The sequence below is a fragment of the Chiloscyllium punctatum genome, chromosome 5 (genome assembly GCF_047496795.1).
Source record: "Chiloscyllium punctatum isolate Juve2018m chromosome 5, sChiPun1.3, whole genome shotgun sequence".
In the NCBI taxonomy this organism is placed as follows: domain Eukaryota; kingdom Metazoa; phylum Chordata; class Chondrichthyes; order Orectolobiformes; family Hemiscylliidae; genus Chiloscyllium; species Chiloscyllium punctatum.
Window position 1 is genome coordinate 29789386 of NC_092743.1, and position 26784 is coordinate 29816169.

Here is a 26784-nt window from a genome sequence, read left to right on the forward strand (position 1 = left end):
AGTCACCAGCTTTGTGGAGCATGAATTTCCCGTATCCCATAGAAGCCATGTGAAGTGAAGGTTATCTCGACAGTCCTATGGGCTATTAAGAAGAACCTGCTTGTTGGCCCCGCTCATATTTAATTCCTTACCTCTGGGCTCGCTTGATCCCCAATGTGCCTGAGCAGCACTCTTTACTTCCAGTGTGGACGCTGAGGCTGGAGAATCGATGGCCCTCTGAGTGGGATGGCACCATCAGGAGCGCACAAAAAGGACAGCAGGCACAGAGATGGAAAATTAGGAGGGTCCGTATTCCTAACCTCTGCTTTGGAGAGACTCCATTTCATCTCAGCACTCGAGTCCCAAAAGCCTATGTAAAATCCTGCCTATCAAATCAATTCACAAAAGCAAGGGGGATGAGGAGCTACGATTTGACAAAATTGTCCAAGTATCCTTGTTGGAGAAAGATTGAGACAATTTCCTCTGGCTTTTTACCCCTTGATCAGACTAAGAATTTGACAATTTCCTGTAAATGACATTAACCTCTTCCTTTTTACCTGGTCAATTTGTATAGCATGTAAGAATTATGTGGCACACTTGGTCTGAAAGGAACTGTAAGGGCCGGCTAGACCAATCCAAGCATTATAAACTCATCTTCAGGAGGACTACCATTTGCTTCAGGATGACTCTATTGTAAGAATGGGAGCGTTGCACCTACACCTGACCTGAGTCTGGAGTTGAGTAATGGAGTCAGCAGCTACAGAGTGTAGCCCTTGCCTCATGTTAAACATCTGTGCAACACATCTTGACCTCGAAATGAAATAGGAACATGAGGTTTTTTTTAAAAGATATAGACATGTGGCAGCTTCTAAGATAAGATTCCAAGAAAGTTATGCTCAACCTCTTATAAAACTTTGGTTCAGTCTCAGTCAGAGCAGCCAATTCTAGACACCATAGGAGGAAGGATGTCAAGGAATTTGAGGACATTTACATTTACAGTATCATCGATACAATTACATGTGATTTAGAGAAGAATTGGAAGCTCCTCCATATAGCATGATTAAGGGGAGATTTGTTCCAAATATTCAAAATCATGGTCAGGATTTTCTTTCAGTTCCACTGATATTGGCCCAAAAGCACTATATCAGAGCCAACGATGAAGGAATGCTAAGGTTTAATGAACTTTTCCACTAGACTTTACAGAATTACATTTGAAACAATGCCCACCAACCAAACTATCAATGTCCCAGATTAAGTTACTCACTGTTGTATGTTTCCATTAATTGCTGTTAACTTGTGTAACTGGACAAAGTTTTGACAAAATTAAGTCTTTACCTTACTAAGGAACTGCATACTATTCACCAATGTGACTAGAAATTTTGTTTGCTCACAGTCAGTTTCACAATGATGAAGTCAATACTCAGATTAGAAATGTTATATTCAGCTGTGTTAAAAAAGAACTGCCTTAGTTTACCACTCAAAATTATATCAAATGCATTAAAAATGCCACTAAATTGCACTGCTTCAAAGCAGATCACATGTTCAATGATATGCAAACATGTTTGGGCAGAAAGCTGAAGAAAACAATCACTTCTCAAATATGAGTGCAATATACATCTGGATCAAAAACAGTCCCATGAAGAGTTTTGAATTGAATAAATAAGGGGAAACTGTTTTCAGTGACAGCTAATTTTAAATATCAGTCTTCAGTTCACAAATTCATTTGGCAGAAGAACCGGAGATGATATGAGGAAAGAAAGAATCTATGATCTGCTTTGTGTTGCCTGAAAGTGAATTCAATAATAACGTACATAAAGTAATTGGATGAGCACTTTAAATGGAAGGAAGTGTGGAGTGCTATGGAAACAAAGCACAAGAATTAGATAAATTTGATTATTTTTACAAACAATCATTAACTGCCAAATGCTTTCCTCTTGTTCTGATTCTAAAATTCCATGTTACTCGTCTGCTTTTTGATAGTGTAGAACAAAGTGGCAGCATTACAAAGGATGGGTATGAGTAAACAGGAATTGGGGTTTGCCAGGAAAAAGTGCTTACAATCACTTTGTCTGGTCCTTAAAGGGACAGCACAGATACCATGCTAAAAGCATCTTCTCAGCTGGACATATATTTTTGAAATAAAATTTTCTTGATTATCAGCAGGAAATTGAGAAACAAATTTGCAAGGAGATTTCAGTTATCTGTAAGAATAATAAGGTGGTTATGGTAGGAGATTTTAACTTTTCAAATATAGACTGGGTCTGCCACAGTGTTAAGGGTTTAGATGGAGAGGAATTTGTTAAGTGTGTACAAGAAAATTTTCTGATTCAGTGTGTGGACATACCTACTAGAGAAGGTGCAAAACTTGACCTACTCTTGGGAAATAAGGCAGGGCAGGTGAGTGAGGTGTCAGTGGGGGAGCACTTTGGGGCCAGTGGCCATAATTCTATTAGTTTTAAAATAATGATGGAAAAGGATGGACCTGATCTAAAAGTTGAAATTTTAAATTGAAGGAAGGCTGATTTTAACGGTATTAGGCAAAAACTTTCAAAAGTTGATTGAAGGCAGATGTTTGCAACTAAAGGGTCAGCTGGAAAATGGGAAACCTTCAGAAAAGAGATAACAAGAGTCTGGAGACAATATATTCCTGTTAGGATGAATGGCTGGCAGGTGTAGGGAATGCTAGATGACAAGAGAAATTGAGGGTTTGGTTAAAAAGAAGGAAGCATAGATCAGGTATAGACAGGATAGATCAAGTGAATCCTTAGAAGAGTACAAAGACAGTAGAAGTATACTCAAGAAGGAAATCAAGAGGGCAAAAAGGAGACAAGCTTTGGCAAATAGCGTTAAGGAGAATCCAAACAGTTTTTACAAATACATTAAGGATAAAAGAGTAGCTAGGGAGAGATAGGGCCCCTCAAAGATCAGCAAGGCAGCCTTTGTGTGGAGCCTTGGAAAATGGAGGAGATACTGAACGAGTATTTTCCATCAGTGTTTACTGTGGAAAAGGACATGGAAGATATAGAATTTAGGGAAATAGATGGTGACAGCTTGGAAAATGTCCATATTACAGAGGAGAAAGTGCTGGATGTCTTGAAACACATAAATGTGGATATATCCAGGACCTGATCAGGTGTACCGTAGAACTCTGTGGGAAGCTAGACATGTGATTGCTGGGCCCCTTGCTGAGATATTGGCATCATCAATAGTCACAGGTGAGATGCTGGAAGACTGGAGGTTGGTTAAACTGCTACCACTATTCAAGAAAGGTGGTGAGGACAATCCAGGGAACTATAGGCTGGTGAGCTTGACATTAGAAGTGGGCAAGTTGCTGGAGAGAATCCTGAGGGACAGGATTTACATGTATTTGGAAAGGTAAGGACTGATTAGGGATAGTCAACATGGCTTTGTGCATAGGAAAACATGTCTCACAAACTTGATTGAGTTTTATGAAGAAGTAACAAAGAGGATTGATGAGGGTAGAGTGGAAGTTGTGATCTATATGGACTTCAGTAAGGTGTTTGATAAGGTTCCCCATGGTAGATTGGTTAGCAAGGTTAGATCTCATGTAATACAGGGAGAACTAAGCATTTGAATACAGAACTGGCTCAAAGGTAGAAGACAGAGGGTGGTGGTGGAGGGTTGTTTTTCAGACTGAAGCAGTGGATTGCCACAAGGATCTGTGCTGGGTCTACTGCTTTTTATCATTTATATAAATGATTTGGATGTGAGCTCAAGAGGTATATTTAGTAAGTTTGCAAATGATACCAAAATTGGAGGTGTAGTGGACAGTGAAGAAGGTTACCTCAGATTACAAAGGGATCTTGATCAGATGGGCCAATGGGCTGAGAAGTGGTAGATGGAATTTAATTTAGATAAATGTGAGGTGTTGCATTTTGGGAAAGCACATCTTAGCAGGACATATACACTTGATGGTAAGGTCCCAGGCAATGTTGCTGAACAAAGAGACCTTGGAGTGCAGGTTCATAGCTCCTTGAAAGTGGAGTCACAGGTAGATAGAATAGTGAAGAAGGCTTTCCTTTATTGGTCAGAGTATTGAGTACAGGAGTTGCGAGGTCATGTTGCGGCTGTACAGGATGTTGGTTTGGCCACTGTTGGAATATTGCATCCAATTCTGAACTCCTTCCTGTCAGAAGGATGTTGTAAAACTTCAAAGGGCTAAGAAAATAATTACAAGGACATTGCCAGGGTTGGAGGATTTGAGCCATAAGGAGTGGCTGAATCAGCTGGGTCTGTTTTCCCTGGAGCGTTGGAGGCTCAGTGATGACCTTATAGGGGTCCATAAAATCACGAAGGGCACAGATGGCGTAAATAGACAAGTTCTTTCCCTGGGGCGGGGGAGTCCGGAACTAGAAGGGATAGGTTTAGGGTAACAGGGGAAAGGTATAAAAGAGACCCAAGGTGCAACCTTTTCATGCAGAGAGTGGTGCATGTATTGATTGAGTTGCCAGGGGAAGTGGTGGGGGCTGGTACAATTTGCAACATTTAAAAGGCATCTGGATGAGTATATGAATAGGAAGAGTTTAGAAGGATATGGGCCGGGTGCTGGCAAGTGGGGCTAGATTGGGTTGGGATATCTCGTCAGCATGGATAAGTTAGACCAAAGGGTCTGTTTCCATTCTGTACATCTCTATGACTCAATGATTCTATCGGCAAACTATCCCAACCCTGATTCTGTGTTGATATTCCCCTCCATGGTTACTTTTGTTGGGGTTGCAAGTTTGGGGAGTATTGTTGGATATGGGTGTCCCTCATAAACTGGATTTTGTTCTAGCATGTCCTGTGGAGCAGGAGATCTGATATATTGGATGTCATGGCAGTAACTAGCCTTCCAGATTCATGGCAAATATAAATAAATGGAAAGTACAAGAAAGTTCACGTGAATCACCAAGGTCATAATTTTCATTGTGTTGATGCCAAAGAATTATATGGCACATATGTAACCTACCATCCAAGCATGCAATTCAGGCAATTAGAAGTTTTGCTCTGTGAAAATTGGACAATTAATCTTCAGATGAAGGTGGACAAAGGGAATAACAGTCGGCGTGATGTCATGAGTAATTGCCCTATGGTTATTGGCTGAAAGAGTTTAAATGGGCGATTGCATAAACTAACAGCCCCTCGAAATCAAGTATATCAATCCTTTTGCTCGCCAAAATCTTCTATTCTTCCCTGTCATTTCTCTATGTTCTTATTGCTACTTTGCAGGAGACACAAACATTTGACACTCTAACTGCAAAGATTCTTTGTTACTAGTCGAAAGCATCACCTTAAAGTTAGGAAAAGTGAATTGACTTCCTTCAGGCTTTCAGTATTTTACTGTACAACAGTACCTGCTTTTACAATGTTCTGCAGGCTTCTGTCAGTATCATTCACACCCACAGGTTGTTTGGCTACCCAGGGGCTAATATGATAATTGTTGTCAAGCTGAAGGCCTTTGGCATCTACACCAGATCACAACTTTACAAACCAGTCAACAACTAAATATGATTCATGAAGCGAGATTTTAGACTGGGATCTGACTTGTCCAATCGTAACATCAACTGGGACTGTAGCAGCATCTAAACTCCTGCTATTGAACAAATTGTATACATCATTTGAAAATTTCCTACAATTATTTTAACTGCCCAAAATAGATAATTGTGGTCACAAACATACATAATCTAACATTATGCAAAAATGATTAGATTAGATTCTCTACAGTGTAGAAACAGGCCCTTTGCCCAAACCGACCCTCCAACGAGTAACCCACTCCCCTCTGACTAATGCACCTAACACTAATTTAGCATGGCCAATTCACATGGCCTGCACATCTTTGCGACTGTGGGAGGAAACCAGAGCACCTGGTGGAAACCCATGCAGACATGGGAAGAATGTGCAGACTCCTCACAGACAGTTGCCCAAGGCTGGAATCAAACCTGGGACCCTGGTGCTGTGAGGCAGCAGTACTAACCATTGAGCCACTGTGCCACACAATTATCTTGAAAATGCAAGCTAGATTGTACACTTCCTGATCTGTAAAAACATCTGAAGCTTCAATGTCCCTGTGATCAGAAGGAAGCAAATCAGTCAGAGCTTCCTGTATTAACTGATCACTGTCTCCTGTTGTCGTTCATTTAAATGAGACCAGGATGACATACCTGACTTTGGTTATATACATTGTTCAATAACTTCTTGTCACTTGTTACCTGGACTGACCCATTTATATAAGTATTGGTGAAAGAAGCAATTGAGGGCTCATGCTTTTTCTCTGGACAAACACAAGGTCACACAGTTACTTAGACAGAAAACTGGCAGGCTGCTGATGTCAAAGAAAACGTATGGTATCATGTGTCAATTTCAAAAAAAGGAGTGGAAAATAGAAGAAGAATGACATACTGCTCCCTTAACAAAAGAACTTTGAACCACACACAATATGGTCACCAATTATTTTCTGGCAGCTCAGCAAAGTAAACATGTTTTCAGTGAGCTGCCAAACTCCTCACACAGCCAGGAGGTCATTAAGCAATTCTATTAATTGAGTTTGAAATGTACTTTCCGTGCACCACCACTATCTGAAACCTCCCAGCTCACCTCCTCTACCATCCTGTGCCGCATACAAACCTAAGTATTACTTTAGTAAAAAAAAAATCACACAATACCAGGTTATAGTCCAACAAGTTTATTTGGAAGCACGAGCTTTTGGAGCGATGCTCCTTCATCAAGTGGTTGTCCTGACACCCATTAGGACAACCATCTGAAGGAGCAGCACATCAAAAACCAGTGCGTCCAAATAAACCTGTTGGACTATAATCCGGAGTTGTGTGATTTTTAACTTTGTGCACTGCAGTCCAACACCAACCTCTCCAGATCATAAGTATTATTTCATTGAGTGAATACCAGGGTTACGTTAGGAAAAAGGCACCATTTAACTGCACAAATGGGGATTCATTGAACTCTGATTTCTGAATTTTCCCTGATCCTGGCATCCTCAATTTCACATTCATTCATGATTTTTTCAAGGCTCTGATTTCCCCTGATGTTTGATATTCCTGATACTTGATATTCCTGTGCATTTGTGGTATGAATGGATCACCCAAGAAAACTATATTGGTAAGCAAATGCTGATAGTGACAGTGTTTGTAATTGAAAACAATGGGAGGATGTCAACAATTGATAAAAATGCAGGCCATAGCAAGACAAAATAACGCAGGAAGATTGCAATGGAACTTATGATTTCCACAGAGACTGTTTACATTTAAAGGAAAATTCAGAAACCTCATTATTTCCTCAAAGAATGAAGGCACAAGATTCCCCAGTTTAAATGAGTGACTTGTATTATTCAAGAGTCAAACAAAGTTAACAATAATAACTAAACACCATCTTAGGTTTTCAACTATACTTTACCATTAAAAAAAAGCTAATTATAATTTCAAACTAAAACCCCCATTCTCCTTTCCACTTTAAATTCCCCACAGAAAGACTTTGGTAAATATCAGGCTCTTGAAGAAACCTTCACTTCCCGAGACCAAACCAAGGTATCGCAATTGTTAGTAATTCAATATGATTCTTCTCAAAGTTCTTGCTGACCTCTGAGGTTAGAGTTTGTTTGAGGTTCTTCTGCGATCATCCAACTAAGCAATCTTCTATCACTACTTAAACAAGTCATGATTTGGAGATGCCGGTGTTGGACTGGGGTGTACAAAGTTAAAAATCACACAACACCAGGTTATAGTCCAACAGGTTTACTTGGAAGCACACTAGCTTTCGGAGCGATGCTCCTTCATCAGGTGATAGTGGAGGGCTTGATCGTAACACAGACTTTATAGCAAAAATTTACAGTGTGATGTAACTGAAATTATACATTGAAAAATTGATTGTCTGTTAAGCCTTTCATCTGTTAGAATACAGTGATAGTTTCACTTCTTTTATGTGTAAATCACAAAACCTTTTGTTTTAAGATTTGGAGACAATAATCATTGTTCGCAGCAAACTGCGCGACTCTCAGGACAACTCCATACAGTCCTGTCACGGTGGACACTGCAAGATGTGTGTCAGATTGTGGACATAGATACCACTATTATGCATGGGAACACCTCCCACCTTGTACATGGCAGGTACTCATGTGACTCAGCCAACATTGTCTATCTTATACGTTGCAGGCAAGGATGCCCGGAAGCATGGTACATTGGGGAAACCGAGCAAAGGCTACGACAACGGATGAATGGGCACCGCACAACAATCAACAGAGAGGAGGGTTCCCTCCCAGTTGGAGAACACTTCAGTGGTCCAGGACATTCAGCTTCGGACCTTCGGGTGACCATCCTCCAAGGTAGACTTCGGGACAGGCAGCAGAGAAAAGTGGCCGAGCAGAGGCTGACAGCTAAGTTCAGTACCCGTAGGGAGGGCCTCAACCGGGACCTTGGGTTCATGTCACATTACAGGTGATCACCATTGCACGACACACACACAGATACTCCTACACTCACACACTGTCACATATACACGGACACAAGTACATACAGACGCGCACACAGACACCCACACACACCCTTATAGAGACACACACTCCCACCCTCACACGTGCACCCCCTCACAGACTTAAGACACTCTGCACTCACTACACACACACACACTTTCTCACACTCACAACCCCACCCCAGACAGACAGACACACACAGACAAACAAAGACCCATATGCACACATATATTTTGTGGGGTGAATTTGTACTTGCAGAGTTACATTGTACTTTGCTCAAAAACTGCATGAATTTATGTAAAACTCTGTTTTCTCACTTTTTAGATTAGAATCAATCTAAACATCATGGCATAGACAGAGAACACAGGGGGCTAACACCTTCAACATATTGTCTAGCTATCAACATTGTTTTTACCACAATGACTGCAGATGCTGGAAACCAGATTCTGGATTAGTGGTGCTGGAAGAGCACAGCAGTTCAGGCAGCATCCAACGAGCAGGGAAATCGACATTTCGGGCAAAAGCCCTTCATCAGGAATAAAGGCAGTGAGCCTGAAGCATGGAGAGATAAGTTAGAGGAGGGTGGAGGTGGGGAGAGAGTAGCATAGAGTACAATGGGTGAGTGGGGGAGGAGATGAAGGTGATAGGTCAAGGAGGAGAGGGTGGAGTGGATAGGTGGAAAAGAAGATAGGCAGGTCGGACAAGTCAAGGAGACAGTAACTGAGCTGGAAGTTTGAAACTAGGACGAGGTGGAGGAAGGGGAAATGAGGAAGCTGTTGAAGTCCACATTGATGCCCTGGGGTTGAAGTGTTCCGAGGCGGAAGATGAGGCGTTCTTCCTCCAGGCGTCTGGTGGTGAGGGAGCGGTGGTGAAGGAGGCCCAGGACCTCCATGTCCTCGACAGAGTGGGAGGGGGAGTTGAAATGTTGGGCCACGGGGCGGTTTGGTTGATTGGTGCGGATGTCTCGGAGATGTTCCCTAAAGCGCTCTGCTAGGAGGCACCCAGTCTCCCCAATGTAGAGGAGACCACATCGGGAGCAACGGATACAATAAATGATATTGGTGGATGTGCAGGTGAAACTTTGATGGATGTGGAAGGCTCCTTTAGGGCCTTGGATAGAGGTGAGGGAGGAGGTGTGGGCACAGGTTTTACAGTTCCTGCGGTGGCAGGGGAAAGTGCCAGAATGGGAGCGTGGGTCGTAGGGGGGTGTGGACCTGACCAGGTAGTCATGGAGGGAACTGTCTTTGCGGAAGGTGGAAAGGGGTGGGGAGGGAAATATATCCCTGGTGGTGGGGTCTTTTTGGAGGTGGCGGAAATGTTGGTGGATGATTTGGTTGATGCAAAGGTTTATAGGGTGGAAGGTGAGCACCAGGGGCGTTCTGTCCTTGTTACGGTTGGAGGGGTAGGGTCTGAGGGCGGAGGTGCGGGATGTGGACGAGATGCGTTGGAGGGCATCTTTAACCACGTGGGAAGGGAAATTGCGGTCTCTAAAGAAGGAGGTCATCTGGTGTGTCCTATGGTGGAACTGGTCCTCCTGGGAGCAGATATGGCGGAGGCGGAGAAATTGGGAATACGGGATGGCATTTTTGTAAGAGATAGGGTGGGAAGAGGTGTAATCCAGGTAGCTATGGGAGTCAGTGGGTTTGTAAAAAATGTCAGTGTCAAGTCGGTCGTCACTAATAGAGATGGAGAGGTCCAGGAAGGGGAGCGAGGTGTCAGAGATAGTCCAGGTAAATTTAAGGTCAGGGTGGAATGTGTTGGTGAAGTTGATGAATTGCTCAACCTCCTCGTGGGAGCACGAGGTGGCGCCAATGCAGTCATCAATGTAGCAGAGGAAGAGGTGGGGACTGGTGCCGGTGTAATTACGGAAGATCAACTGTTCTACATAGCCAACAAAGAGACAGGCATAGCTGGGGCCCATACGTGTGCCCATGGCTACGCCATTGGTCTGGAGGAAGTGGGAGGATTCAAAGGAGAAATTGTTAAGGGTGAGGACCAGTTCGGCCAAACGAATGAGAGTGTCAGTGGAAGGGTACTGTTGGGGACGTCTGGAGAGGAAAAAACGGAGGGCTTGAGGCCCTGGTCATGACGAATGGAGGTGTAGAGGGATTGGATCCATTCGCCATGACCAGGGCCTCCAAGCCCTCCGTTTTTTCCTCTCCAGACGTCCCCAACAGTACCCTTCCACTGACACTCTCATTCGTTTGGCCGAACTGGTCCTCACCCTTAACAATTTCTCCTTTGAATCCTCCCACTTCCTCCAGACCAATGGCGTAGCCATGGGCACACGTATGGGCCCCAGCTATGCCTGTCTCTTTGTTGGCTATGTAGAACAGTTGATCTTCCGTAATTACACCGGCACCAGTCCCCACCTCTTCCTCTGCTACATTGATGACTGCATTGGCGCCACCTCGTGCTCCCGCGAGGAGGTTGAGCAATTCATCAACTTCACCAACACATTCCACCCTGACCTTAAATTTACCTGGACCATCTCTGACACCTCGCTCCCCTTCCTGGACCTCTCCATCTCTATTAGTGACGACCGACTTGACACTGACATTTTTTACAAACCCACTGACTCCCATAGCTACCTGGATTACACCTCTTCCCACCCTATCTCTTGCAAAAATGCCATCCCGTATTCCCAATTTCTCCGCCTCCGCCATATCTGCTCCCAGGAGGACCAGTTCCACCATAGGACACACCAGATGACCTCCTTCTTTAGAGACCGCAATTTCCCTTCCCACGTGGTTAAAGATGCCCTCCAAAGCATCTCGTCCACATCCCGCACCTCCGCCCTCAGACCCTACCCCTCCAACCGTAACAAGGACAGAACGCCCCGGTGCTCACCTTCCACCCTATAAACCTTCGCATCAACCAAATCATCCACCGACATTTCCGCCACCTCCAAAAAGACCCCACCACCAGGGATATATTTCCCTCCCCACCCCTTTCCACCTTCCGCAAAGACCGTTCCCTCCGTGACTACCTGGTCAGGTCCACACCCCCCTACGACCCACGCTCCCATTCTGGCACTTTCCCCTGCCACCGCAGGAACTGTAAAACCTGTGCCCACACCTCCTCCCTCACCTCTATCCAAGGCCCTAAAGGAGCCTTCCACATCCATCAAAGTTTCACCTGCAAATCCACCAATATCATTTATTGTATCCGTTGCTCCCGATGTGGTCTCCTCTACATTGGGGAGACTGGGTGCCTCCTAGCAGAGCGCTTTAGGGAACATCTCCGAGACACCCGCACCAATCACCCAAACCGCCCCGTGGCCCAACATTTCAACTCCCCCTCCCACTCTGCCGAGGACATGGAGGTCCTGGGCCTCCTTCACCGCCGCTCCCTCACCACCAGGCGCCTGGAGGAAGAACGCCTCATCTTCCGCCTCGGAACACTTCAACCCCAGGGCATCAATGTGGACTTCAACAGCTTCCTCATTTCCCCTTCCCCCACCTCATCCTAGTTTCAAACTTCCAGCTTAGTTACTGTCTCCTTGACTTGTCCGACCTGCCTATCTTCTTTTCCACCTATCCACTCCACCCTCTCCTCCTTGACCTATCACCTTCATCTCCTCCCCCACTCACCCATTGTACTCTATGCTACTCTCTCCCCACCCCCACCCTCCTCTAGCTTATCTCTCCATGCTTCAGGCTCACTGCCTTTATTCCTGATGAAGGGCTTTTGCCCAAAACGTCGATTTCGCTGCTCATTGGATGCTGCCTGAACTGCTGTGCTCTTCGACCACCACTAATCCAGTACCTAGCTATCACCATTGTTAACAGCTAACCCGAGAATGCAACTTTAAAAAAAAGGTTTTGTGATTTACACATGAAAGAAGTGAAACTATCACTGTATTCTAACCGATGAAAGTCTTGACAGATAATCAATTTTTCAATGTATAATTTCAGTTACATCATACTGTAAATTTTTGCGATAAATTCTGTGTTACGATCGAGCCCTCCACTATCACCTGATGAAGGAGCTTCGCTCCGAAAGCTAGTGTGCTTCCAATTAAACCTGTTGGACTATAACCAGGCGTTGTGTGATTTTTAACTTTAAACAAGTCATAGTTGTGAAAACTATAGCTCAATTATGGGTCTCACACATTCTGACTCAGAGAAACTAACATAAAAATACTCCTGATTCCCCAAAGCCCTTTTTGTGTCCTATGTTACAGTTGCTTTGCAGCTCTTGGGAGCTTTTCTCTCTCTGCTCCAAAACTCAACATCTTGCTCCTGTTAGCATAATGAAAGAAACAACCCCCACACAAAAGTGTAATCCCCCAATCTAGCTACATGGCAATGAGGTATACTAATTGACTTTCGCTTCAACTCCCAAAACTTTTGACCCCAAGGTCTCATGACTGATTTATAATTTCTACTGGAATTACCAGTTCTGTTTTTAGACTTGCTGGGTCTACAAGAAACTCCTTGTTTACAAAGATGTATTTAACTTCTTTGTTCTCGGTAATGCCATTGAATAACTTAAGTCTCTTAATTAAATAACTGTAGACTTTCTGCCCTTGCCAAGCTCAGAGGTGGATCAGCCATTGTTTAAATTTCTTACTTCCAATCCTGACCTTATTAATTAAATCAAGAATATACTTTGAACTGTCAATGCTTGAATTGTTTTTGCAATTTTCAAGTACAAAATTTTAAATACCTTTCATTTACAAATTGAAACTTCCTAAAAATAGCTATTTCTAATACATTAAAATAAAAAACAAAGGTAGATAATTATGACAACTTTTCTTCTTTTTTATTTTTCGATTTTTACCTAATTCTTCCTTACTCACACGCAACAATATGTCCTAAGATACCCTCTGGGCTTCAATGCATTGTTGAAGTGTACACTATGCAAGTATGTGTCTCGGGGGTATTTTTCTATCCTATGACATTGACTACCAAGAAGGACACGAGATTACTGTGCCCTTGGCAGAGTCAAAAGAAAAATATAGATTTGCATTTATGAGACATCTTTCATGATTACAGGCCACTCAGAAGTATTTTAAAGCAAATGATGTGGTTTTTCTTTGTTCTTTTAAAATACTAATCCATTAACTTGTAACACATAAGATTGATGAACGCCATGTGGTAAATTCTATCTATATGAACTTTAAGAAAGTAATTGGCAAGATTCCACTTTAAAAGCTGGTTTTAAAAAATGAAACTTATAGAATAAGAGAATCCAATGCACAATTAGATAAAAACTTGGCCCCAAGACAGAAGATAACCAGTTGTGATGTTGTTATTTTTTCTGAGATCTTTATACACTTGATGCAACTGCTATATGCCAACTTTTGTGAACAATAACCAAATTTTATTTGTCAGTACAAGCTGTGGAGAAACACTTAACACTCTCCGCCATGTTTGCTAAGTGTGACGAGAGATCTCTCCCTGAACAAAGGAAACAGTCCTTTCTTTATGCAAAATCTTTATATCACAGTGAGTAATGCTCACAAGACAACCCCCAGTCACTCCGTCACAGTCACATGCCACTCAAGACACAATGAAGTGACCACCTCACCTCCAGAAACAATGTAATGCAACTCATCCCTTAATGGCCAGATCTAGTATGAATTGTATTTTTTGGAACTATAGATGAGTAGTCAAATTCCATCTGCAATGTTCCAATTGATTTCTGAATATGGGGTGAAAATGTAAATAGCAGGAGATGACAATGAAAATGGCTCTGAATGGCAAGGAAACAGCCATGTAAATAGCTCTGAATAATAGGAGATGATAATATAATTTCTTACAAGTCAGAGGCATCCTGCCCTAACCTCAAGACATCCAACTTCGTGCAGGCCAGCAGAGCAAGCTAACTTTTTAATATTGCAGTGTTAAATGTTTGTTTTTTTGCAAGGCCTCCTTGTGGCAGTGTGCTGGAAATCACTATTCCTGGAGTCATCACAAAAGTTAAAGATTTTATAAAACATGCAAAATCCCTCAATGTACATGTCTCATAAATCCTAGTTCACAGAAAGCATCAACCATATCTCTGTACTTAGCAAGAATTACTATTCATTACAAAAAAATAAACTCCAGCTACAGGTAAACAATTTAAATCATTGGCATGTAACTCTACAAATTAAATCTCGTACCCTCACATAAACTCCTCTACCACATACATACAGAAGAAAATGAGTGTGATGAGCAGAGGGAAAGTTTGGGAAGGCCTGATCGCTACTCACTGGGTTCACTGAGATGATGGTTTGTTAGTTTGTCTTTGTTTTTGCTTCTCCTTATCCAGTTATTTTCACTTGCATCTTGAAGGTTCAGGATGGCTAGTTCACATTTATAAAATCTTTGCCTTACTGGTAAAGATCCACAGTTTACAGAAACTGCCAAGGGTAAAGTAGATGCATCATCTTCAGCTCCTGCCCTTGCAGAGATTGGTTGGTTTCCTGTGAATATTCACATAAACTGTTCAGCTACTTGGGAGCCAATCATATAATTGTCAATCAAGCTGGAGGTTTTTGTCGTTGATCACTTAGACCAATCAGCTGCTTATTACCAGTCAAATCTTCATGCTTACACAGCCCTTAGCTCCAGCTTTGATTGGTGCTTGAATACACAGCTATATGAAAAGCATTTATAAATGAGGATCAGGTTACTTGTCTTTGAAATGTACAGCAATCATTCAACAATCCTTGTTTTTTTTTAAGCCAGTTCTTCTCCCATTTCGATCCATAATCAAAAACACTGAAAAATAAAAAGACATGGTCATTTTGGACTGGAGGATGCGAGGCATTAGAGTTGTTCAAGGGTCAGTGTAAAGGCCATTGTTTTTCCTGCTACGGATAAATGACTTGGATTTGGAATGCCAGGTTAAATTTCAAAGTTGTCAATGATGCTAAATTTGGAGCAATGACAATCTTAGAGAGGCCTGTGACAGAGAAGTGCGACAGAATCGGTGCTGGGTCCACTACTTTTGTCATTTATATACATGATTTGGATGTGAACGTAGGAGGTATAGTTAGTAAGTTTGCAGATGACACCAAAATTGGAGGTATAGTGGACAGCAAAGAAGGTTACCTCAAAGTTAAAAATCACACAACCCCAGGTTATAGTCCAACAGGTTTAATCGGAAGCACACTAGCTTTCGGAGCGACGCTCCTTCATCAGGTGATTGTCATCAGGACAATCACCTGATGAAGGAGCGTCGCTCCGAAAGCTAGTGTGCTTCCGATTAAACCTGTTGGACTATAACCTGGTGTTGTGTGATTTTTAACTTTGTACACCCCAGTCCAACACCGGCATCTCCGAATCAAGGTTACCTCAGAGTAGAATGAGATCTTGATCAGATGGGCCAATGGGCTGAGGAGTGGCAGATGGAGTTTTATTTAGATAAATGTGAGGTGTTGCATTTTGGAAAAGCAAACCTTAGCAGGACTTATACATTTAATGGTAAGGTCCTATGGAGTGTTGATGAACAAAGAGACCTTGGAATACAGGTTCATTGTTCCTTGTAAGTAGAGTTGCAGATAGATGGGACAGTGAAGAAGGCATTTGGTATGCTTCCCTTTCATGGTCAGAGTATTGAGTACAGGAGTTGGGAGGCCATGTTGCAGTTGTACAAGATATTGGCGAGGCCACTGTTGGAATATTGCACACAGTTCTGGTCTCCTTCCTATTGGAAGCATGTTGTGAAACTTGAAAGGGTTCAGAAAATATTTACAAGGATTTTAGATTTTCTTTTAGATTAGATTACTTACAGTGTGAAAACAGGCCCTTCGGCCCAACAAGTCCACACCGCCCCGCCAAAGCGCAACCCACCCATACCCCTACATCTACCCCTTACCTAACACTACGGGCAATTTAGCATGGCCAATCCAGCTGACCCGCACATTTTTGGACTGTGGGAGGAAACCGGAGCACCTGGAGGAAACCCATGCAGACACGGGGAGAACGTGCAAACTCCACACAGTCAGTCGCCTGAGGCGGGAATTGAACCCCAGTCTCTGGTGCTGTGAGGCAGCAGTGCTAACCACTGTGCCACCGTGCCGCCCTTGTTGCCAGGATGTTGCCAGGGTTGGAGGATTTGAGCTGTCGGGTGAGGTTGAATAAGCTGGGGCTGTTTTCCCTGGAGGGGTGACCTTATAGAGGTCTACAAAACCATGACGGGTGTGAATAGGATAAATGGAGAAAGTCTTTTCCTGTGGGTGGGGGAGTCCAGAACTAGAGGGCATAGATTTAGGGTGAGAGGGGAAAGATATAAAAGAGACCTAAGGGGCAATATTATCACACAGAGGTTTGTGCGTGTATGGAATGAACTGCCAAAGGAAGTAGTGGAGGCTGGTACAATTGCAACATTTAAGAGGTATCTGGATGGGTAGATGAATAGAAAGGGTTTAGAGGGATATGGGCCAAATGCTAGTAAATGGGATTAGATTAGGTTAGGATATCTGGTCGGCATGGATGATTTGGACTGAAGGGTCTGTTTCCATGGTGTATATTTTTATGATTGTATATAGTGATGATACTGCTTCTTTAACAAGGTTATGCTAAAATCTGGGCTTCTTTTCTCAGCAAGGTCATAAAAGCAGCGATTCCGAAAAGTCTAAGTTTGAAGCGTTTTAGCGCCAGTTTGATTATAGCTAACAGATACTGCCCAGGAAAAGGCTTTCAAGTTTAAAAAGAAATAGTGCAATGAAAGGAAAGTGGCCAGTTCTCCCAGCTCAGCATCCCTCTGGTTTGGTTTGGTATTTTTAGTAGTCTGGCTATTCACTGAAAGTAGTCAATCAGTTTGAGGCTGCTGGTCCAAGAAACAGCAACACGGAGGAAAGTGTTCCATGCTGAATTTCTCTGCTATCTCTCTCTCTCTCTCTCTCTCTCTATCCTGTAAGACCCCGTGTTTGATTTTACATTTTTTGCCAAGGGGTATTTATGGGGATTGTTGCAGGAATTTCAAACAGCATTATTGATTGGGATAATCTGTTGGGTTTCCAGATAGATTAAGTTATTCTATATTCTGTTCTCTTTTGTTTGTATTTCATTTGGTAAATTTGCAATTAAATTCTGTTTTGTTTAAATCCAGCTGCATCACTTCTGGATTATCCACATTACACCTGCTTAAAACAACTTGCAAAGTTAGGGTCTGGGCTACTTTCTTGAAATGTTTCAAGAAGATATGGCTTGGTCCATAATGATATGAATTGTCTGTTCCAGAAAATATAATGACAGAATGAACATGCAAGTGGTCTTCATAAATTTAATACAGAGACGTGCACAATGATGCATTTTGGCAGAAAGGATGGGACAAATCATTAAAAGTGAGCCTGGAGATAGTGAGCACAAAGATGAGAAAGGAACATAATTAGGCAGAGGACCAGAACTTGCCAACTTCCCATCTCCAACGAATGTAAGTCCTAGATGGAAGACCAAGTGAAAACATCCTGATCTGCTGCCAATGACTGTTTAAGCATCTCATCCTGTCTGATTTACAAATATTTCAACTTCTGAAAGTGTCAGCCTAGCCATCTGGTTAAACGTGTGAGTAAGCTGTCAGTTGACTGGGGTGGTGGGGGAGTTAATCTAGACTAATCTACACAGGATCAATGGGCTGAATAGAGGGCAATTGGGTCGCCACTGTGAGCCACAGCCTGACCCTTGTTTCTGATCTCCATGACCCCCACCAGGCAGAATAATAACCAACAATAACCTTTTCCATTCTGGGATCCAACCTCCATTGTGGGACCTCGAGGAGTGGGGGGTGTAGTGACAGCAGCTAAGCCTCCTGGCTGGAGCTGCTGAGTTCTCCTTGGCTGGTCAGCTCTTAGTAGCTGGGATCTTTAGTTTCTAATACCTGTCAAAAAAAACTTCAGCAGCCTGTTTTTAGGAAACCTCAATCGACTTTCTCATTCTGACATGCTATTGGCATCCCTCCTCCAATCCCTTCAGTTGTTAAACTTAGCCTGAAAAAAGGAAGATACCATCCATAGATCTGGTACAATTCTGAAAGCAAAAAGGGGATCTGAGGAACCAGGTAATTAAACTTTTAATGATAGTAGCATATAGTGAGCAAGTGATCAGCAAAGTATACAGGACCTTGGTCTTTATAACTGGAGGCATGGTGTATGAATGCAGGGAAGTTGACCAAAACCTATACATAGTTCTAGTCATCACATTTTAGGAAAGATGTGAACTTCCTAGAGATGATTCAGGGGAGGTTCACCAAAATGTTTCCAGGGATGAGGGACCTTGGTTACAAGATCCAACCTGGAAAGGTTGGCGTAATTTTCCTTGGAGCAAAGGAGATTGAAGGGAGATTTAATAGAAGTGTACATGGTTATGGTAGTCACAGAGCAGATAGAGGAAAGCTTTTCCCTTTAGCAGATGATAGAGGGAAGGGGACACGCAGATTTAAGATTTTGTCTGAGAGATGCAGGGGCATTTTGAGGAAGAATGTTTTTGTGTTGTGAATGGTAATGACCTTGAACCTACTGCCCATGATCAAGATTGGTACAGCAACAATCTATGACTTGAAAAGGAAATTGAATGAACACACTAAGGAAATAAACTTGCAGGACTTTGGGGACTGACTGGATTGCTGTACCAGAGCTGGTAGTAACCCAATGGACTGAATGGCCCAGTGCCATATATCATTCTAAGACTCTAATAGGTGCATGTGCCAGCTCCCACAGCAGCAAAGTGATAATGACCAGATAATTTGTTTTGTTTTTGATGTTGATTCATGAAGCAATATTGATCAGAGTATTAGCGTGAACTCCCTTCACTTCTTTGATATCATGCCTTTTATCCTTTCATAGCCTTCTGAGAGGTCAGAAATAAATTTGTCTTTATTTTTGTTGAGACATTTGAAAAAAGTGATGTACAAATTTGCCACAAAAAGGGCATCTTTTCTATGGTTCCTTCAGATGGTAGGGAATGATTTGATATTGCCACCAGTTTGTGATATTTCGAGTGCCCAGCAGAAGCAGAGGGAACTCCAGCTGAGCCATTAGACAGCACTCTGACAAATAATGCTGATGTGGTTGTCAGAAGAAAAGACATGACTATGCCTGAATCTTGTTAGTAAATAGAAACCTCCCTCCAACCATGACATATGGCCCCATTGTCTGCCAGTGGAAATCACTGGATGAACCGGAACTTATCATTAGCAATAACGCAGCTTCTGAAAAACTGAGAGAAACATTTGGTTTCCATGAGGTTCTAGACACAGAAGCAGTAAACAAATCGTTTCCAAAATGTTGAAAGACCAAGAGCATCTGGGTGACATTTTACATATTGGGTAGGAGCCCATAAATGCCAAATCATTCACTAACCTTGAAATCAGCAGGTCAGCATTCAATCACTAATAGGTACGATTATCAACGTAAGAAGTTCCATTTCACTGGCCATTGATTCTGTGAGTCACTATAGAACATCATAGAAAAGAAAATTAGAGATATTTTTATAGTTCTTAAAATAATCTTTAATTGCCTATTTTCTAATTAAATATCAAGCAAGACTGTGAACACACATTGGCTTGGCCTCACACACTTGACAGGGAGAGGGTTAGAGTTGGTGTCCAGGAAATGGAGGTTTTAATGGGGACTGAAGACAATGGCAATGGCAATGGTCTCCACAATATTTAACCAGACAAAATCTCTTCTGATCTCATCTCTTCGGATGAGCAGTCTGATCATTTCCAAATGGATGGGTCAAAGAGTTGGTGTTGAGGAAGAAAATAGGAACAAGAGTAGGCCATTCAGCCCCTCAATTCTGGATTAGTGGTGCTGGAAGAGCACAGCAGTTCAGGCAGCATCCGAGGAGCAGCAAAATTGATGTTTCGGGCAAAAGCCCTTCATCAGGAATACAGGCAGAGTGCCTGAAGGGTGGAGAGATAAGTGAGAGGACGGTGGGGTTGGGGAGAAAGTAACATAGAGTACAGTAGATGAGTGGGTGAGGGGATTGATGTCACACACTCAATGACTTCCGCTCCTCCTACTGCCGTGTTTGCCACCACTTCCGCCTCCACCAATGCCACTCACTTGCATTCTGCTGATATGCCCCCCACAGATCCCACTGTCACCATCCCTGCCCCACCAAAATCCTGAGGGGAACACCACACCTACTCAAGACTCCACCCCCATTCCTCCCACCATCACATCCACTCCAGTTACAGGCTCTGCCCCCACTCCCAGCTCCACACCCACACTGGGTCCCAGATCCCAGCTCCCAGCCCTGCCGAGTTTTCACCATCCCTCCGGACCTCCGCCTCACTAAGGACGAACGATCAGTCCTCAGCAAAGGGCTCACCTTCATCCCCCTCCGTCCGCGCATCAATGAATTTAATACACGACGTGACATCGAACACTTCTTCCACCGCCTCCGCCTCTGAGCTTACTTTCACAATAGGGACTCCCGCCCACCTTCCGAGGACCCCTTCGCCCACCTCCAAAGCACTGCATCCACCTGGACACCCTGCACTAACCTATTTCCTGCCCTCGACCTCTTCATTTCCAACTGCCACTGGGACATTTACCGCCTCAACCAGTCTATCCCACTCCAACCTCTCACCCTCACAATGCGCAGCCCTCCAATCCCTCTGCTCCAATCCTGACCTCACCATCAAGACAGCAGATAAAGGGAGCGCAGTGTTAGTCTGGTGCACTGACCTCTGCACCGCTGAAGCCAAATGCCAACTCGAGGACACCTCTTCCTCCCGCCCCTTCGACCATGACCCCACCCCCCATCAGCAAACCATCATCTCCCAGACCATACAGAACCTCATCACCTCAGAAGATCTCCCACCCACAGCTTCCAACCTCATAGTTCGAGAACCCCGCACTGCCCGGTTCTACCTCCTTCCCAAGATCCACAAGCCTGACCACCCTGGTTGACCCATTGTCTCAGCATGCTCCTGCCCTACTGAACTCATTTCTACCTACCTCGACACTGTCCTAACCCCCCCCTAGTCCAGGAACTCCCCACATACATTCGAGATACCACCCACGCCCTCCATCTTCTCCGAGACTTCCATTTCCCCGGCTCCCAATGCCTCATCTTCACAATAGATATCCAATCCCTCTACACCTCCATCTGCCATGACCAGGGCCTCCAAGCCCTCCGTTTCTTCCTCTCCCGAGGTCCCCAACAGTACCCTTCCACCGACACTCTCATTCGCTTGCCCAAACTGGTTCTCACCCTTAACAATTTCTTCTTCGAATCCTCCCACTTCCTCCAGACCAAAGGGGTAGCCATGGGCACACGTATGGGCCCCAGCTATGCCTGTCTCTTTGTTGGCTACATAGAACAGTCGATCTTACATAATTACACCGGCACCAGTCCCCACCTCTTCCTCTGCTACATTGATGACTGCATTGGCGCCACCTCGTGCTCCCGCGAGGAGGTTGAGCAATTCATCAACTTCACCAACACATTCCACCCTGAACTTAAATTTACCTGGACTATCTCTGACACCTCCCTCCCCTTCCTAGACCTCTCCATCTCCATTAATGATGACCGACTTGACACTGACATTTTTTACAAACCCACCAACTCCCACAGCTACCTGGATTACACCTCTTCCCACCCTACCTAGTGCAAAAATGCCACCCCGTATTCCCAATTCCTTCGCCTCTGCCATATCTGCTCCCAAGAGGACCAGTTTCACCAAGAACATACCAGATGGCCTCCTTCTTTAGAGACCGCAATTTCCCTTCCCACATGGTTAAAGATGCCCTTCAACGCATCTCGTCCACATCCCGCACTTCTGCTCTCATACCCCACCCCTCCAACCGTAACAAGGACAGAACGCCCCTGGTGCTCACCTTCCACCCTACCAACCTTCGCATAAACCAAATCATACGCCGACATTTCCGCCACCTCCAAAAAAACCCCACCACCAGAAATATATTTCCCTCCCCACCCCTTTCACCTTCCACAAAGACCGTTCCCTCCGTGACTACCTGGTCAGGTCCACACCCCCCTACAACCCACACTCCAATCCTGGCACTTTCCCCTGCCACCGCAGGAACTGTAAAACCTACGCCCACACCTCCTCCCTCACCTCCATCCAAGGCCCTAAAGGAGCCCTCCACATCCATCAAAGTTTTACCTGCACATCCACCAATATCATTTATTGTATCCGTTGCTCCAAATGCGGTCTCCTCTACATTGGGGAGACTGGACACCTCCTAGCACAGTGCTTTAGGGATCATCTTCGGGACACCTGCACCAATCAACTGTACCGCCCTGTGGCCCAACATTTCAACTCCCCCTCCCACTCTGCTGAGGACATGGAGGTCCTGGGCCTTCTTCACTGCCGCCCCCTCACCACCAGAATGCCTCATCTTCCGCCTCAGAACACTTCAACCCCAGGGCATCAATGTGGACTTCAACAGTTTCCTCATTTCCCCTTCCCCCACCTCACCCCAGTTCCAAACTTCCAGCTCAACACCGCCCTCATGACTTGTCCTACCTGCCTATCTTCTTTTCCACCTATCCACTCCATCCTCCCCCCCCGAACTATCACCTTCATCCCCTCCCCCACTCACCTATTGTATTCTACACTACTTTCTCCCCATCCCCACCCTCCTCTCACTTATCTCTCCACCCTGCAGGCTCTCTGCCTGTATTCCTGATTAAGGGCTTTTGCCCGAAACGTAGATTTTGCTGCTCCTCGGATGCTGCCTGAACTGCTGTGCTTTTCCAGCACCACTAATCCAGAATCTGGTTTCCAGCATCTGCAGTCATTGTTTTTACCATTCAGCCCCTCAAACCTAACTCTGTGCAGCCTTTGAGGTCTTGCATTACCTGTGTGCATTGTGGCCCGGCGGTGCTAATTTTAAGGTCACCTGTGAATGCTTCTGCCTATCTTCAATTTTCTATAACCAATAGGATAGCCAAGAATACTTATGACCAACTGTAAGATGCAAGCATTTCACAAGCAAGGTACTTTAATCTGCATTGCGAAAGTGCCTGTTAAATGCAATTGCCCCATGAGGGCCTCATGTCACTCACATGTAGAGCTCATGTACTCAAACAGAAAATACCCACTGGCCCCACATTCTGAATGTGGTTGTGGCTATCTTCCATTTCCTGTGCACATGAGAATAGAAGATAATGGAGGTCACATTTAGCACAGGCTAAATCACAGGCACTGTGTGGTCATCAATGCTCTCCCCCAAAAATCCCATTGCCTAACCCCTCACCCCCGAGCCTTCATGCTCCTTTTATCCTGGCACTCCTTAACAAACCCCCTTGAGTACTGAACATCTGATCAATATCTCAGCATGTTCCCACATATCATTTTCAACTACATCTCCATCTCTCAACATTACCAACCTAGGACACGAATACGCTGCTCTACTTTTTGGTCACGAGTACAGACCTCAGCAAACACTGACCAATGCTAAATATCCTTTTGCTGTTCCACAGCATCTCCTTTATACGTGACCTTTCTGCATGCCTCTTGTCTCTCTCCACAACCCTCTCTCACCACCTAGTCCTACCCAATGAGGCTCTGCATCTTGATTGAGCTGATGATGACTAGAGCTGATGTTCATGCTCTGATGGGAACTTCCCTAGCAGTCATTGTCTCCCCATTTGCTTCTGCTTGTGATATACTTCTAATGTTGTTTTACTCGTTCCTCTATCTCAGTCTATCCTCAGACCACTATTCTTACTCTGAGATCCTCTTTTGGCAAGAGAGTCATGGTATCAGTTAATGGAGTTGGCAGATCTCATTGTGAGATCTTTCATCCTAATATGTTTTTCTAGCTTTGATTTCACAAGCAAATTATCTGATCTGATCTGATTACACAATGAACACATTATCCTTTCATCTGCTGTATAAGACTATATCTCACTTTAAGTGAAGGCCTCAAAACTCCCAACCAATCTCTAGATTGTTCTCCACCAATGGTAACAGAATTATTGGTAAGGGGTCTCCAAGTACCTGCACCCAAAGTGTAAGTTCTCTCGGGGACATTCTGCCCTCTGTTCTGCAAAGTGAATAACAGATGTGTAATTGAAATACGGGTGTGCTGTATCCTTCATGAGATACTGGCATATTTGATCGTCTTTATTGAGCACAGGAGTTGGGAGGTCATGTTGCGGCTGTATAGGACATTGGTTAGGTAAAAACAATGACTGCAGATGCTGGAATCCAGATTCTGGTTTAGTGGTCCTGGAAGAGCACAGCAGTTCAGGCAGCATCCAAGTAGCTTCGAAATCGACGTTTCGGGCAAAAGTCCTTCATCCTGATGAAGGGCTTTTGCCCGAAACGTCGATTTCGAAGCTACTTGGATGCTGCCTGAACTGCTGTGCTCTTCCAGCACCACTAATCCAGGACATTGGTTAGGCCACTTTTGGAATATTGCATGCAATTCTGGTCTTCGTCCTATCAGAAGGGTGTTGTGAAACTTAAAGGGTTCAGAAAAGATTTACAAGGATGTTGCCAGGGTCGGAGGATTTGAGCTATAGGGAAAGGTTGAATAGGCTGGGGCTGTTTTCCCTGGAGCAACAGAGGCTGTGGGGTGATCTTATAGAGGTTTATAAAGTCACGAGGGGCGTGGATAGGATAAATAGAGAAAGTCTTTTCCCTGGGGTGGAGGAGTCCAGAGCTAGAGGGCATAGGTTTAGAGTGAGAGTGGAAAGATATAAAAGGGACCTCAGGGGCAACTTTTTCATGCAGAAGGTGGTGCATGTATAGAATTAGCTGCCAGAGGTAGTGAAGGAGGCTGGTGTAATTACAACATTTAAAAGGCATCTGGATGGGTATATGAATAGGAAGGGTTGGTTGGGTGGATGTGAGTTGGGTGATCACAAGTGGGACAAATTAGGTTGCGATAGCTGGTTGGCATGGATGAGTTGTTTCCGTGCTGTATATCTCTATGACTCTGTGATCGTATGAACTGTAAAGGTTTATTGCATGGTGGTTGTTATTGAGCTATCCTCTCTCTGAGATAAATGATAGTCTCCACGAGACATCTGGCTCAATCTAAAATTAATCCGCATTACTTACTGAAATGTTCTCATACATGCAACAATTTTAAGCTGAACTCACTGGACAAACCTGTACAAGTCTGGCTAGCTTGTACACCTTGATATCCTGATGAATGGAGCTTTGCTTTTGATGTCAGTTAAACCGTTCAGATAATAACAACCTTATTCAACATTCTACTCCTGCTCTCTCAGGAAGAAAGACAAGCTCACCATGCTCTCCCCACCCACCGAGAGGATTCTGTGAATTATGGTTCAGCTCTTCTAAGTCTCTCTTCCATTTTGGTCCCAACTGTTATGTGACAACCCCTTCTGCATCACTCAAAAGTAGCTACAATGTGGTTTGCTGACCACCCTTAAATCCCACACCCTAATGCATCATCCCATGTCCTTGAACTAACTATTGTCCCTAGCTGAGAGAGGATCCCATTTTTGGTTGCCAAAGGATGGTTTCCACTGTGAACGAGGTTAGGACTTGACATTATCCTGGACATCGCAGAGACTGAGTTTTTTCTTAGACAGGATAATTCTGCCATTTTCTGTTTGTATATTAGTTAAAAAGGATCATTTTATTTTGTTTCTGTCACTCATGCTAGCAGAACATATTCGCAGAGGTTTTAGGATAATCATATAAATTATCTGACAAAGTGCTCTGAACATAGCAAATGATTAAACTGAGATGATTCCTAACAAGCAATAAAATGGTCCCTTATTATGCAAGCATATCAAGCCATGGTTAACTTTGTGAGTTAGGATTGGTGAACAGGTGAGTAATAGTCTCTGATATATGCAGGGGCTTTTGTCATTCCAAATATATGGTTCCAGTGGCCAACAGCAATTCACAAGCTATTTTTTAAAGCAATTTAAGTCACTGTGACAGACAATTTCTAAAAGCTACTAAATCAAGTAACTTCTTATCTGCTGGGTTCCCCACCCTAGGCCAAACTTTCTCAGACTTTGGCCTGCCACCCTGAAGGGCCTAATACCTTTCCTTGTTTCCCTGATCTTTCTCGGCAATTGTTAATCAGCAACTTGAAGACCTTATTAATGCACATTACTGGTCCTCTGAAAACATTCCACTTTGCTTACATTGAGTCTTTTTAAAACACAGACCTCTAAATATCAATATGATTTTTAAAACCCTAGCTGTCTGAATATTATTTGTGTGTACTGTTATTAGGATGAGTAATGTCAAGGGAAGTGCGCAGTGAACTTGGCTCAGAACTAACATGTATTGACTTGAAGTACATTGATTAGCCAGTGGCAAGTGAGCTAGGGGCATAACTTTCTCCTTTTATCAACTGTATTGCAAAGAGGAGGTATAACCTCAAGATACTAGCGTAACAATGATATTAACAGTTCCTG

General features: G+C 43.8%; 1 long non-coding RNA gene across 1 annotated transcript in view; it reads right to left on the reverse strand.

The window, feature by feature from the left end:
- Window positions 1-14972, reverse strand: part of LOC140476734 (uncharacterized) — a 377420-nt gene extending 362448 nt beyond the window's left edge. The window contains exon 1 of the long non-coding RNA XR_011960581.1: window positions 14661-14972. This is a non-coding gene — a long non-coding RNA (uncharacterized lncRNA). The remainder of the gene's footprint in view (window positions 1-14660) is intronic.
- Window positions 14973-26784: the final 11812 nt, after the last annotated feature.